Below are 12,810 nucleotides of genomic sequence, written 5' to 3'. Positions count from 1 at the left end.
CATAGATTGACATGGTGATGTCATAGAGGACTGTGCGGATGTCATTGGGGAACGTGGGGATGTCATAGGGGAACACAGATGTCATAGGAAACTTGGTGATGTCACAGGGAATGCGATGATGTCACAGGGGAACACGGTGATGTCATAGGGGAACGCAATGATGTCACAGGAGAATGTGGTGATGTCATGGGGAATGTAGTGACGTCACAGGGGAACATGCTGACGTTTGGGGGTAGCTGTGTGATGACATCACTCTGTGTGTCAACGACATCACCGCGGTTGTCGATGGCGTCACGGTGACGTCACAGGGACAGCACCCAGGTGCAGATCGACACCCTGAACCCGCAGTGGAGCTCCTCACTGGCTCTGGGGGTCACGGGGATCACCCTGGGCGCTCCCCCCTCCCAGCCTGTGCCCACAGCCTCAAGTGCCTGGTCTGGAATGTTCAGGGAACCCGTAAAATATCCCCCCGACCCCCCCTGGGACCCCCAAACCACCCCCAGAATCCCCAAACCTCTCCTGGCACACCCAACACACTGGGACCCCCAACATCCACCAGGGACTCCCAAATCTTCCCACCTCCAGCCTAGATCCTGCAGAAGACAGGGGTCTTCCACAAGGCCAGGAAGGTCAGGGAGCTGCCTTGCTCCCAGCGCTGAAGAAACAAATACCTTGCTGCTTAAAGATGCCAAGTCTCTGAGCACTTCTGTTATTCCAAGGTTTTTCTGCATCACTTCATATCCCCCCTTGGAGTCTGTTTTGCCTGGGAAGGTGATCAGGAAGTGACCTCTGTCAGCTCTTGGCTCATGAATCCTTGGCTGGTTTTTTTCTCTCCTCTGTCCAGTGGCAGAGGGGAGTGAGAGAGCAGCTTTAGGGGGTCCCTGGTGTCCAGGCAGGGCCAACCCACTCCACCTGCTGTCTGTGCCCTGTGACTGGACCTGGTGACAGTGATGGAACGGAGCACGATGATCCTCCCTCCCTTCCCTGGGTGCTGCTGGACAGACCTGGTGTCTGAGCCCAGCGGGAACACCTGATCCCTGTCTGTGCACTTGTCCCTTGCAGGGACAGCCATCCCTCTCGTGCCCAGTCCTTCAGCCCCTCTGCCACCCACCACCACAGCAATAATTCCTCCCGTCAGACCCCAAAGCCAAACCCCAAAGCTGCCGAGCGCCGGCAGCACCGGGAGCCAGACCCGGCAAAGGGCTCCTGCCCCTGCGCTCTCCCGGCGGGCGGGAGAAGCCGTGCCTGGAGCCGCTCGCTTTGCGCTGGGCTCTGCTGCCTCTGCCCCTTCCCACCACCCCACCTGCTTTTGGACAAACCTATTTCTTGATCCTGAAATGCAGGGCTGGGGCGGGATGGTGTTGCCAGGTCTTCCCAGCTCCTTTTGTTTCTCAGCTCTGCCTGGCTCCGGGGCACGGCTCAGCCTTCGACTCTGCCCGGCTCTTTATGGCCTTCGGGTCTCCCTGACTCCTTCCAGCCCTCGAGAGTTCACAGTGACATTGCTTTTGGGTCCTTTGATATCGGCCCAATGCTGCTCCTCTGTGGCACAGCGGGGCCTCCTGGAGCCATGGGGACATTGGGACACTCCAGGGACACATGGAATCAAGGCTGCCCCTTGACCCTGCAGGACCTCCTGGTGCCCTGGGGCACCTCGGACACTTCCTGGCCTCCTGATGGCAAGGAGGAGCCTGTGACAATGCAGGGCCTCAGGGACCCAAAGGCACCCTGTGACACTGGGGCACCTCGTGGTTATTGGTCTCTTCTGACAGTTCTGTGCAACCACAGAGAGGCAAAACAGTGGAGCCTGAGCGTGTTGATCCAAACTATTCCCATCTCACCTGAAGATGTCCCTGCTAACAGAGGTCCTGTGTGTTCCCTCTGCTCTCTGGGCACTTGCATCCTTTGAGAGCTGCCCATCACTGGAGTAGCCAAGAGCACAGGGCGGGGGATCCCCTGGAGGGGGAGCAGAGACATCATTCCTAGATCACCTTGCTCAGAGTCCCATCCAACCTGGCCTTGAATGTTTGCAGGGATGGGGTATCCACCACCTCCCTGCAAATGTCTTCCTGTGTTTCATTCTCATCATCAAATATTTCTTCCCTCTCTCTAGTTTAAACCTCCCCTCTTTTAGTTTAACTCCCTCACCCTCTGTCCTATTGTCACAGACCCGACTGAACCCTTTGCCTACATGTCTCTAAAAAGCTGCCTTGAAGTACTGGAGGCCCCAAGGAGGTCTCCCCACAGCCTTTTCTTCTGCAGGCTGAAGAGCCCCCACTCTCTCAGCCTGTCTCCATTAGAGGTGCTGCAGCCCTGGGATCCCCTTGGTGGCCTCCTCTGGAAGTGCCCCAAGAGGTGCATGTCTTTGCTGTGCTGAGGAGCCCATGGAGCTGCAGGAGATGCCAGGGCTGGCAGGACAATCCCCCCAAGCCATTGCCATTGCGGGCGGGTGCGTTGCAGACAGGCAGAGGAGCCCAGAGCTGGAGGCAGCACTGCAGGAGGGGTCTCAGCTGAGCAGAGCAGAGGGGCAGAACCCCCCTGCCCTGCTGCCCACGCTGTGGGATGAGCCCAGGACACGGGGGGTTGTGGGCTGTGAGCTCCCATTGCTGGCTCCCATCCTCCTTTTCATCCCCCACTATCCCCATGGCCTTGGATGCAGGGCTGCTCTCCATCCCTTCAGCCCCGAGCCTGGCCCTTGACATCTGGGGGCATTTGACACCCGCTGGCTCCTTTGATCCCCTTTCCCATCCCTCCCAGAGCACAGGGAAGGACTGAGGGGCCTTGGCTGATTGTCCCTGGCCCTCCCCTGCCCCGACACCAAGCTGTGCTCCTTGGGGACGGTGCTTGGACAGCCCCAGTCAGACCCTGTTTCCCGCTGTGCCCCCAAACCACCGGGTGCCCCAGGGGACGTGGGAACACACATGGACACGGGAAGGCACCCGTGGATGTGGGAACACACACCCAGAGAGACACAGAGCATTTGTTTTGCTGCAGGGGTTTATTGATTCTTGCAGGGAAATTGCCAGGGCACCCAGGGGATCAGGGGGGTCCTCCAGGGATGATCATCTCCTCATGCCGCTGGAGGGGGCCAGGACACGGGTGTCACCACCACTTCCAGTCCTGAAAGACAGAGCCCCAAACGTCACCCCCGGTGTCCACAGGGACATGGCAGGGGCCTTGTCTCCACCCTGTCTGTCTGCAGGGAGCTGGGGCAGGAGAAGGGAATTGGATGCTGAGATCCATGTGGCCCCCAGAGCCCCTGAGCCTGGGATGCTCTGACACCTCCCCGAGCCCCTCCCTGCCCTCCCGGTGAGCCTGGGGGTCTGCAGAGCCCCCAGTGCAAGGCAAGGCTTGGGGGCAGCTCTGTCCAGCTGCCCCGGGACACGGAGCAGGGACAGCCCCCTGCGTGTCCCTCTGCTGTGCCCAAGCTCTGCCCACTGCAGAGGGCTCAGGGACCCCCCAGGGCCCTGCCAGGCTCCTTTGGGGGGCTGAGGAGCCTCCCATATTTCTCACCTGGACATGCAGAGAGGCAGCCGAGCGTCACTGGCGCAGCAGCTCCACCTGGTCAGCCACGGGGGGCTGGGGACAAAGGCAGGGTTAGAGACACACTGGGGTGAACTGGGACACACTGGGCTTTGCTGAAACACACTGGGCTGAACTGGGGCACAGTGGGCTGGACTGGGACACACTGGGTGTACTGGGGCACACTGGGCTGGACTGGGGCACACTGGGATGTACTGGGGCACACTGGGGTAGACTGGGACACACTGGGATGTACTGAGACACACTGGGCTGGACTGGGGCACAGTGGGATGCTGGGGAGGGTCGTTGCCATGAGAGTGGAGTGTCTGGGCCCAGCAGAACTCGGGGTACCCACCTCAGACCTCTTCACTCGATGGACATCCATGCCTCCCTGGAGAGAGAGCGTGAGGTGTCACTGGTCACTGGGGTGTCCCCAGGCCCAGGAGGGATGGGGGGACTACATTTCCCCCCATTTCCCACACTGGGGACATCTCAACTCCAGGACTTACCCCAACACATCCACCTCCTCCTTGTCCCGAGATTGGCTGGGGAAGGAGAGCAAAGGTTTAAGCAGGATTGGCCCCTGTGGGGCTGGGGGAGGGACACGGGTGTCCCCAGACCCCCCAGCCCATGGTTGTCCCCTGGTCTGAGGGGGAAAATCCCTTCTGCTCCCCCCAGCCCCACTCCACCCAGTTTCCCCCGGGATCCCTGTTCCTGCAGGGCCCAGGGTGGGGATGGAGACAAGGAGAGCCAGGGGAATTCAGGGCCTGCAGGGAGGGTGGGGGGGAGGAGGAGGGGACCCAAAGAGGGTGAAGTGGGGGGAATTGGGGATCCCACAGGATGGTCATTGGGGTCTGGAAGGGATGGGACTGTGGGGGATGCGGAGGAGGAGGAAGGGATTCCAGTGGAGGGGACCCAGGGAATGAAGCAGGGCAGGGGTGGGGGCAGGAGAAATGGGGAAGGGGAGAAAACTGGAAGGGACTGGGAGGGGCTTTGGGACTGAGGGGTCAAGGAAGGGGATTTCTGGACACGAGTGTCATGGGCAATGGGAAAGGGAAAGGATTAGAGGAGAAAGAAGGGAAGAAATGGTGTGGGAAAGATGGCCTGTGTGTGTGTGGTGGGGTGGACTGGGGTGTGTGGGAATAGAGTGGGGGCCCAAAGGAAGGGCCTTCCCAGTGCACACTGGGGTGGACCGGGGAGCACTGGGATGGCCTGGAGGGTGTTGGCCACCAGAGGGGAGGGTCTGGGCCCAGCACAAGCCCTGGTACCCACCGGGCCGCCGATGACGCCTCCCTGTAGAGAGACAAGGAGACGTCACTGGTCACTGGGGTGTCCCCAGTGCCAGGAAGGGATGGGGGCCCCGAAGTGTCCCCCACTTCCCACACTGGGTGCCCCCCAAACTCCCAGACTTACCTCCCCACATTGGACGCCGCCGGCCTGAACGGGCTGCAGGAGGAGAGCAAAGGCTTGGTTGGGGTTGGCCTTGTGGGGCTGGGGGGGACACGGGTGTCCCCACCCCCTCCAGCCCCGGTTGCCCCCCGGGCTGAGCGGGGCTCTTTGGGATTGCGGCTCCCAGGCAAGTTGGGGACACCAGTGCAGGGGGAAAGGCAAGGCATTGAGGGCAAAGCCTGGAGGAAAGGCCCTGGGAAGGGGCCATGGCAGGGCATTTCCCAGTTGGTGCCAGTTCAGCCTGGCAAGGCCTTGTCCCACTTGAGCCCAGGACAGAGCCGGGTGCAAGCATCCCGTGAGGAAGCGGAGCTGCAGCAGCAGGAGTTGAATTGTGGGAAGGGGAAGGAGAGAGGGAATTGTGGCCAGAAGAAAGTGGCCTGGCCCAGGACTGGGGGTGCTGGGGAGTTCTGGGGGAGCCCCTGGATCGGGAAGGGGCCCATCCCTGAGCCCATGGCCGTGGCATGGGGGCCTCACCTTGGCATCTGCCGGGGGACTCAGCAGGATGGTGAAGAGCAGGGCCACGCTGAGCACAGCGACCTTCATCTTCCTCTGGGCCTGGGCAGCGCTGGCTGAGGCTGCACAAGGGCAGGAGCACATTTATCCCTGCCGGGACTCCTCCCTGCCCCCTCCCCGAGAGCCCCCGGGGCAAAGCCCGGCTGGGCACAGCCCCCAGCCCTGGCCACAAGCCCAGCCCTGGCACAGAGTCCATCCCGCCTGCGGCACCCATCCAGCCACCTTCCCCGGCATCCCTCCAGCTTCCTGCACGGGGCAGCTGCCCCTGGAAGGGCCCAGGCACCTGGGGGTGCCAAGGGGGTGGGCAGGGAGCTGAAAGCAGCTGCATACCCTGTGGGGACAATCCCACACAACACAAGCCATCCTCCAACAGCCCCCAAAGCCTGATCCACCCATGTCCTCCTGCCCATCCCTTCCAGAGCTTTCCCTCTGGGACACCCCAGAGCTCAGCCCAGCCCCAAACCCGGCGTGTCTGAGCACAATTGTCCCTGTTCCCACTCCAGCTCTTTGACTGAACCTGGGGCTGGCACTGCCCCCCTTCTTGGGGCACCAGGACCCCGGGATCAGGGAAACAGGGAGCTGGGAGATAAAGGGGCTGACTGGGATCTCCAGTGTGGGCAGGCACTGGGGAGCACTGGGCAATGCTGGCCCTGGCACACAAGGGCTGGGCCCAGGGAAGTGCTGGGGTGGTGGCAGTGCCCGGCTCCAGCCCATTTGCGGGCACTGCAGCCCCCAAGTGGTGCAGGCCCAGCCACGGCCTCCCCGAGCAGAGCCCAGAGGGGCAGATGCCCTTTGCTGGCCCTGCCCCTGTCCCAGCTGGGCACACCGTGTCCTCCCGCATCAGCCGGGCCCCGCTCTGCTGAGCTGGCCCAGGCAGGGGGGGCCAGGCACTGGCAGCCCAGCAGGGCTCTGGCTCCACACTGGGCCAGCGCTGGCCCTCAGCAGGATGGCACCTTCCCGCCCCACTCTCCCTCCCTCCCCACCCGCCTCACAGGCCCCTCTGGGCTGGGACCCCCGTGGGCAGAGATCAAGGACAGGCACTGAGCGGGGGCTCCCGGCACCTGCCACGGCCTCAATTCTCCACTCACCTTTGCCCACATTTCCGCAACACCTTCCATCCTTACGGGCCCCTGACCACACACAAGAGACCATTGTGGGGCAGCTGGGAAAACATCTCAGCTCAATGACTTGACTGTTTGCCTTGCATTTTCCCCAGGAGCCGGCAGTGACCTGGAAGATTTTCCTTTTGCCCTTTTCTGCTTCGTGCCTCCTTTGTTGGATAATTGAGGACCGTTGACTGAGGAGGGGCCCAGGGGAGGTGAAGCCTCTCAAGAGGTAGGCATTTACAGTCCCTCAGCACCAAAGGTCCCACTCTGGACCATCCAAATTGTGGCATCAGCAGCTCATTGGAAGAGGGAAATGTCCCCAGTTTGGTGTTTGAGAGAGAGATGGACGAGAGACGTGAGCAGGGTGCCTGAGGTGCAGCTGATCCCCCCTGGACTGTCTCCTTCCTTCCCCCTGAGCAGAGCTGGGAGTACCTGGGGAAATTACCCTGGTTCTTGTAGTCCGTCCTGTGGGATTTTTCCCACCCTCTGGTTCCAAATGGATTTTGGGCCTGGCCGTTCTCCTCAGGCCGTGACACGCAGGGAGGTGTTGTGGTGACTCCCAGAGGGAAAGCGGAGGAGAAAAGGGGGCCCTGTTCTCCCCACATTTACATCTCCCTTCCCAATTTCCTGGTGCCCTCGGCTTCCCAGAGTCCCTCAGTAGCTGCACGAGGGGGAGGCAGGACCAGACTCAACAGGATGTGTCTGTCCTGTTGTCCTGGTTTTGACTGGGATAATGGACTGGTTTACAGTCACTGCCCACAACAGGGACATTCCCTGTCTCAGCACAGAGTCCTGGAATCATGGATTGGTTTGGGTGGGAAGGGACCTTAAAGTTCATCCCGTACCACCATGTCCCTGCCATGGGCAGGGACACCTTCCACTAGCCCAGGTTACTCCAAGCCCCGTCCATCCTGGCCTTGGACACTTCCAAGGATGGGGCAACCACAGCTTCTCAGGGCAACCTGTGCCAGGGCCTCCCCCCCTCACAGGGAAAACTTTCTTCCCAATATCCCCCTAAGCCTGCCCTCTGTCAGTGGGAACCCATTCCCCCTTCTCCCATCCCTACAGGTCCTTATCCAAAATCCCTCTGCAGCTCTCTGGGAGCCCCTCGAGGCACTGGAAGGGGCTCTAAGGCCTCTCTGGAGCCTTCTCTTCTCCAGGCTGAACAATCCCAATTGTCCCAGCCTGTCCCCAGAGCAGAGGGGCTCCAGCCCTCCGAGCATCTTTGTGGCCTCCTCTGGATCCACTCCAACAGGTCCATTCCTCCTGATCTGGGCCCCCCCAGCTGGAGGCAGCACTGCAGGTGGGGTCTCACCTGAGGGCAGCAGAGGGGCACATTCCCCTCCTCCCCTGCCCCCGGGATGAGCCCCGCACACGGGGGGTTTCCGGGCTGGCTCGTGTCCCATTTGTCACCCACCAGCCCCCCCAGAGCCCTCTCCCAGCAGGGACTTCCATCCCTTCCTCCCCCAGCCTGCACCGATCCCAGGGGTTGCCCTGACCCGGCTGCACCACCTTGGTCTTGTCCAACCTCAGCAGATTCCCGTGTGTGCCGGGAAACGGGGGAAGGGGAATTCACCCGACTCTTGGAGATTTGTTTGTCTGCTGGTGCCCCAGGGAAAAACCAAACCCTGTCAGTCCCATCTAGTCTGTCCCATATTCCACCCAGGAACCCTCCACCAAACAGATCCACCAGGTGGGGGGAATTCCAGGGCCCTTTTTCGGGGACTGACACGTCACAGCCAAAGGAAAACCCCTCAGTGGATATTTCCACCAGTTACTCTGGAATCTCCCGTGACATCTCATTCTACCTCTGTGACATCACATCCTCCCTGTGACATCACAGCTCCTCTATGAAGTCCCATCCATCATATGACATCATATCTCTCCTGTGACATCACATCCTCCACTGTGACATCACATCCTTCCCGTGACATCCCATCCTCCTCTGTGACATCACATCCATCACACAGCATAAAATTCTCATCTGTGACTTCACATCCTCCCATGTGACATCTCATCCTTCCTCAGTGAAATCACATCTTCCTCTGTGACATCAGAGCTGGTCTATGTCATCACATCCATCGTATGACATCACCTCTCTCGTGACATCACATCCTGCACTGTGAATCACATCCTTCCTCTGACATCATATCCTTCCCTGTGACATCACATCCTCCTCTGTGCCATCACATCCTCTTCTGTGTGATGCTGTGGAATGTTGGTGCTAAAGAAATTACTCAGGAGCAGTTAATTAGGGGTGAGATAAGGAAAGGGTTTAATTGTGCCAAGGCAATGGATGTTACAAGACACGCGCCACTGTGCTCGAGATGGTTCATTTTATAATATTGTCTGTCCAATCCCAAGTGTGTCCACACCGTAGCCTTTGCTCTGGTCCACCCCGGGTCCACCCCCTGAGAATTGAGTCTGGGGTGTATTTCAGGACCACCTCTTCATCATTCTCATCATCTACAGAGCACAGAGGGTGTATAGTCACCTAGTTCTTGACTCTCTTTTGTTGTTCAGGCCCTGAAATGGCTGTTCTCTAAACAGCCTAGGCCTTGCCTTGACAAGACACTAAACATTGCCACTGAAGTCAGGGGTAGATTTGATATGGGGAGCATAGAATGGGGTAAGAGGGTTAAGGAATGTGTAAACTACTTGTAATACAGGGAAAGGGAGTGAGGGATGCTGCTTTTCAAATCTACTTCTACCACTTATAAAACTAATAAAGTTTATAAAAATTAGAAAAATAAAAACTATACTAGGGGCTTAAGGCATCAGTTACATCACATCATTCCTGTGCCATCACATCCTCCTCTGTGACATCACATCCCTCATATGACATCACATCCCTCATATGACATCACATCTCTGGGCCCAGCACGGGCCCTCAGCAGGATGGCACCTTCCCGCCCCACTCTCCCTCCCTCCCCACCCGCCTCACAGGCCCCTCTGGGCTGGGACCCCCGTGGGCACAGATCAAGGACAGGCACTGAGCGGGGGCTCCCGGCACCTGCCACAGCCTCAATTCTCCACTCACCTTTGCCCACATTTCCACAACACCTTCCATCCTTACGGGCCCCTGACCACACACAAGAGACCATTGTGGGGCAGCTGGGAAAACATCTCAGCTCAATGACTTGACTGTTTGCCTTGCATTTTCCCCAGGAGCCGGCAGTGACCTGGAAGATTTTCCTTTTGCCCCTTTCTGCTTCGTGCCTCGTTTGTTGGATAATTGAGGAACATTGACTGAGGAGGGGCCCAGGGGAGGTGAAGTTGCTCAAGAAAGAGGCATTTACAGTCCCTCAGCACCAAAGGTCCCACTCTGGACCATCCAAATTGTGGGATCAGCAGCTCATTGGAAGAGGGAAATGTCCCCAGTTTGGTGTTTGAGAGAGAGATGGACGAGAGACATGAGCAGGGTGCCTGAGGTGCAGCTGATCCCCCCTGGACTGTCTCCTTCCTTCCCCCTGAGCAGAGCTTGGAGTACGTGGGGAAATTACCCTGGTTCTTGTAGTCCGTCCTGTGGGATTTTTTCCCACCCTCTGGTTCCAAATGGATTTTGGGCCTGGCCGTTCTCCTCAGGCCGTGACACGCAGGGAGGTGTTGTGGTGACTCCCAGAGGGAAAGGGGAGGAGAAAAGGGGGCCCTGTTCTCCCCACATTTACATCTCCCTTCCCAATTTCCTGGTGCCCTTGGCTTCCCAGAGTCCCTCAGTAGCTGCACGAGGGGGAGGCAGGACCAGACTCAACAGGATGTGTCTGTCCTGTTGTCCTGGTTTTGACTGGGATAATGGACTGGTTTACAGTCACTGCCCACAACAGGGACATCTGGATCCCTTTCCCCACCCTCGACGTGGGGGAGCCCAGTTGTGGTTCCTTCTCCATCTGAAGAACCATTCCGACGTCTTGAAAGGACGGGGAAAGGGGACTCCAGCGACAGGGGTTTTTCAGGCCCCGAGCCTGGAGGGGAGAGGTGCTCCCCCCTCCCCCCACCACCCACGTGGCCCCATGGCAGGCACAGAGACAGCACACCGGGCATGGAGAGGAGGCAAGAGAGTGTTTATTGTTGGGGATGTCACATTTATAGGGTTAGGGAGAATCACAGGTTAACCAATTAGAAGTCTCAAGGGGCTTACAGGAACACCCAATCACAGGAAGGGGTTAACAAGGACCAGTGGGACACCTCAGGACACCTTGTATGGGAGACAATAGCTTCACAGGGGGTTGTTGGGAAGAAGAAACACGTGTTTACAAAGAGACCACAAAGAGCCATCCTAAGACATGTTCAAACAAGTTTCTCATCAGACTTAGTGCTACAGGGACATTCCCTGTCTCAGCACAGAGTCCTGGAATCATGGATTGGTTTGGGTGGGAAGGGACCTTAAAGTTCATCCCGTACCACCATGTCCCTGCCATGGGCAGGGACACCTTCCACTAGCCCAGGTTGCTCCAAGCCCCGTCCATCCTGGCCTTGGACACTTCCAGGGATGGGGCAACCACAGCTTCTCAGGGCAACCTGTGCCAGGGCCTCCCCCCCTCACAGGGAAAACTTTCTTCCCAATATCCCCCTAAGCCTGCCCTCTGTCAGTGGGAAGCCATTCCCCCTTCTCCCATCCCTACAGGTCCTTGTCCAAAATCCCTCTGCAGCTCTCTGGGAGCCCCTCGAGGCACTGGAAGGGGCTCTAAGGCCTCTCTGGAGCCTTCTCTTCTCCAGGCTGAACAATCCCAATTGTCCCAGCCTGTCCCCAGAGCAGAGGGGCTCCAGCCCTCCGAGCATCTTTGTGGCCTCCTCTGGATCCACTCCAACAGGTCCATTCCTCCTGATCTGGGCCCCCCGAGCTGGAGGCAGCACTGCAGGTGGGGTCTCACCTGAGGGCAGCAGAGGGGCACATTCCCCTCCTCCCCTGCCCCCGGGATGAGCCCTGCACACGGGGGGTTTCCGGGCTGGCTCGTGTCCCATTTGTCACCCACCAGCCCCCCCAGAGCCCTCTCCCAGCAGGGACTTCCATCCCTTCCTCCCCCAGCCTGCACCGATCCCGGGGGTTGCCCTGACCCGGCTGCACCACCTTGGTCTTGTCCAACCTCAGCAGATTCCCGTGTGTGCCGGGAAACGGGGGAAGGGGAATTCACCCGACTCTTGGAGATTTGTTTGTCTGCTGGTGCCCCAGGGAAAAACCAAACCCTGTCAGTCCCATCTAGTCTGTCCCATATTCCACCCAGGAACCCTCCACCAAACAGATCCACCAGGTGGGGGGAATTCCAGGGCCCTTTTTCGGGGACTGACACGTCACAACAAAAGGGAAAACCCCTCAGTGGATATTTCCACGAGTTACTCTGGAATCCCCCGTGACATCTCATTCTACCTCTGTGACATCACATCCTCCCTGTGACATCACAGCTCCTCTATGAAGTCCCATCCATCATATGACATCATATCTCTCCTGTGACATCACATCCTCCACTGTGACATCACATCCTTCCCGTGACATCCCATCCTCCTCTGTGACATCACATCCATCACACAGCATAAAATTCTCATCTGTGACATCACATCCTCCCATGTGACATCTCATCCTTCCTCAGTGAAATCACATCTTCCTCTGTGACATCAGAGCTGGTCTATGTCATCACATCCATCGTATGACATCACCTCTCTCGTGACATCACATCCTGCACTGTGAATCACATCCTTCCTCTGACATCATATCCTTCCCTGTGACATCACATCCTCCTCTGTGCCATCACATCCTCTTCTGTGTGATGCTGTGGAATGTTGGTGCTAAAGAAATTACTCAGGAGCAGTTAATTAGGGCTGAGATAAGGAAAGGGTTTAATTGTGCCAAGGCAATGGATGTTACAAGACACGCGCCACTGTGCTCGAGATGGTTCATTTTATAATATTGTCTGTCCAATCCCAAGTGTGTCCACACCGTAGCCTTTGCTCTGGTCCACCCGGGTCCACCCCCTGAGAATTGAGTCTGGGGTGTATTTCAGGACCACCTCTTCATCATTCTCATCATCTACAGAGCACAGAGGGTGTATAGTCACCTAGTTCTTGACTCTCTTTTGTTGTTCAGGCCCTGAAATGGCTGTTCTCTAAACAGCCTAGGCCTTGCCTTGACAAGACACTAAACATTGCCACTGAAGTCAGGGGTAGATTTGATATGGGGAGCATAGAATGGGGTAAGAGGGTTAAGGAATGTGTAAACTACTTGTAATAC

At 58.2% G+C, this 12,810-nt stretch overlaps 1 long non-coding RNA gene across 1 annotated transcript; it reads right to left on the bottom strand.

Annotated features, from left to right (window-relative positions):
* Positions 1 to 2,976: 2,976 nt before the first annotated feature.
* LOC135405880 (uncharacterized) lies at positions 2,977 to 4,141 on the bottom strand. Its single transcript, XR_010426066.1, has 4 exons — positions 4,029 to 4,141; positions 3,875 to 3,910; positions 3,511 to 3,576; positions 2,977 to 3,117 (listed from the first exon to the last, which is right to left on the bottom strand). It is a non-coding gene; the product is annotated as an uncharacterized LOC135405880 (long non-coding RNA).
* Positions 4,142 to 12,810: the final 8,669 nt, after the last annotated feature.

This window comes from Pseudopipra pipra, chromosome W, assembly GCF_036250125.1.
Source record: "Pseudopipra pipra isolate bDixPip1 chromosome W, bDixPip1.hap1, whole genome shotgun sequence".
Classification (NCBI taxonomy): domain Eukaryota; kingdom Metazoa; phylum Chordata; class Aves; order Passeriformes; family Pipridae; genus Pseudopipra; species Pseudopipra pipra.
The sequence above is the reverse complement of the archived record's forward strand: the minus strand, read 5'-3'. Positions and strand labels throughout refer to the sequence as shown.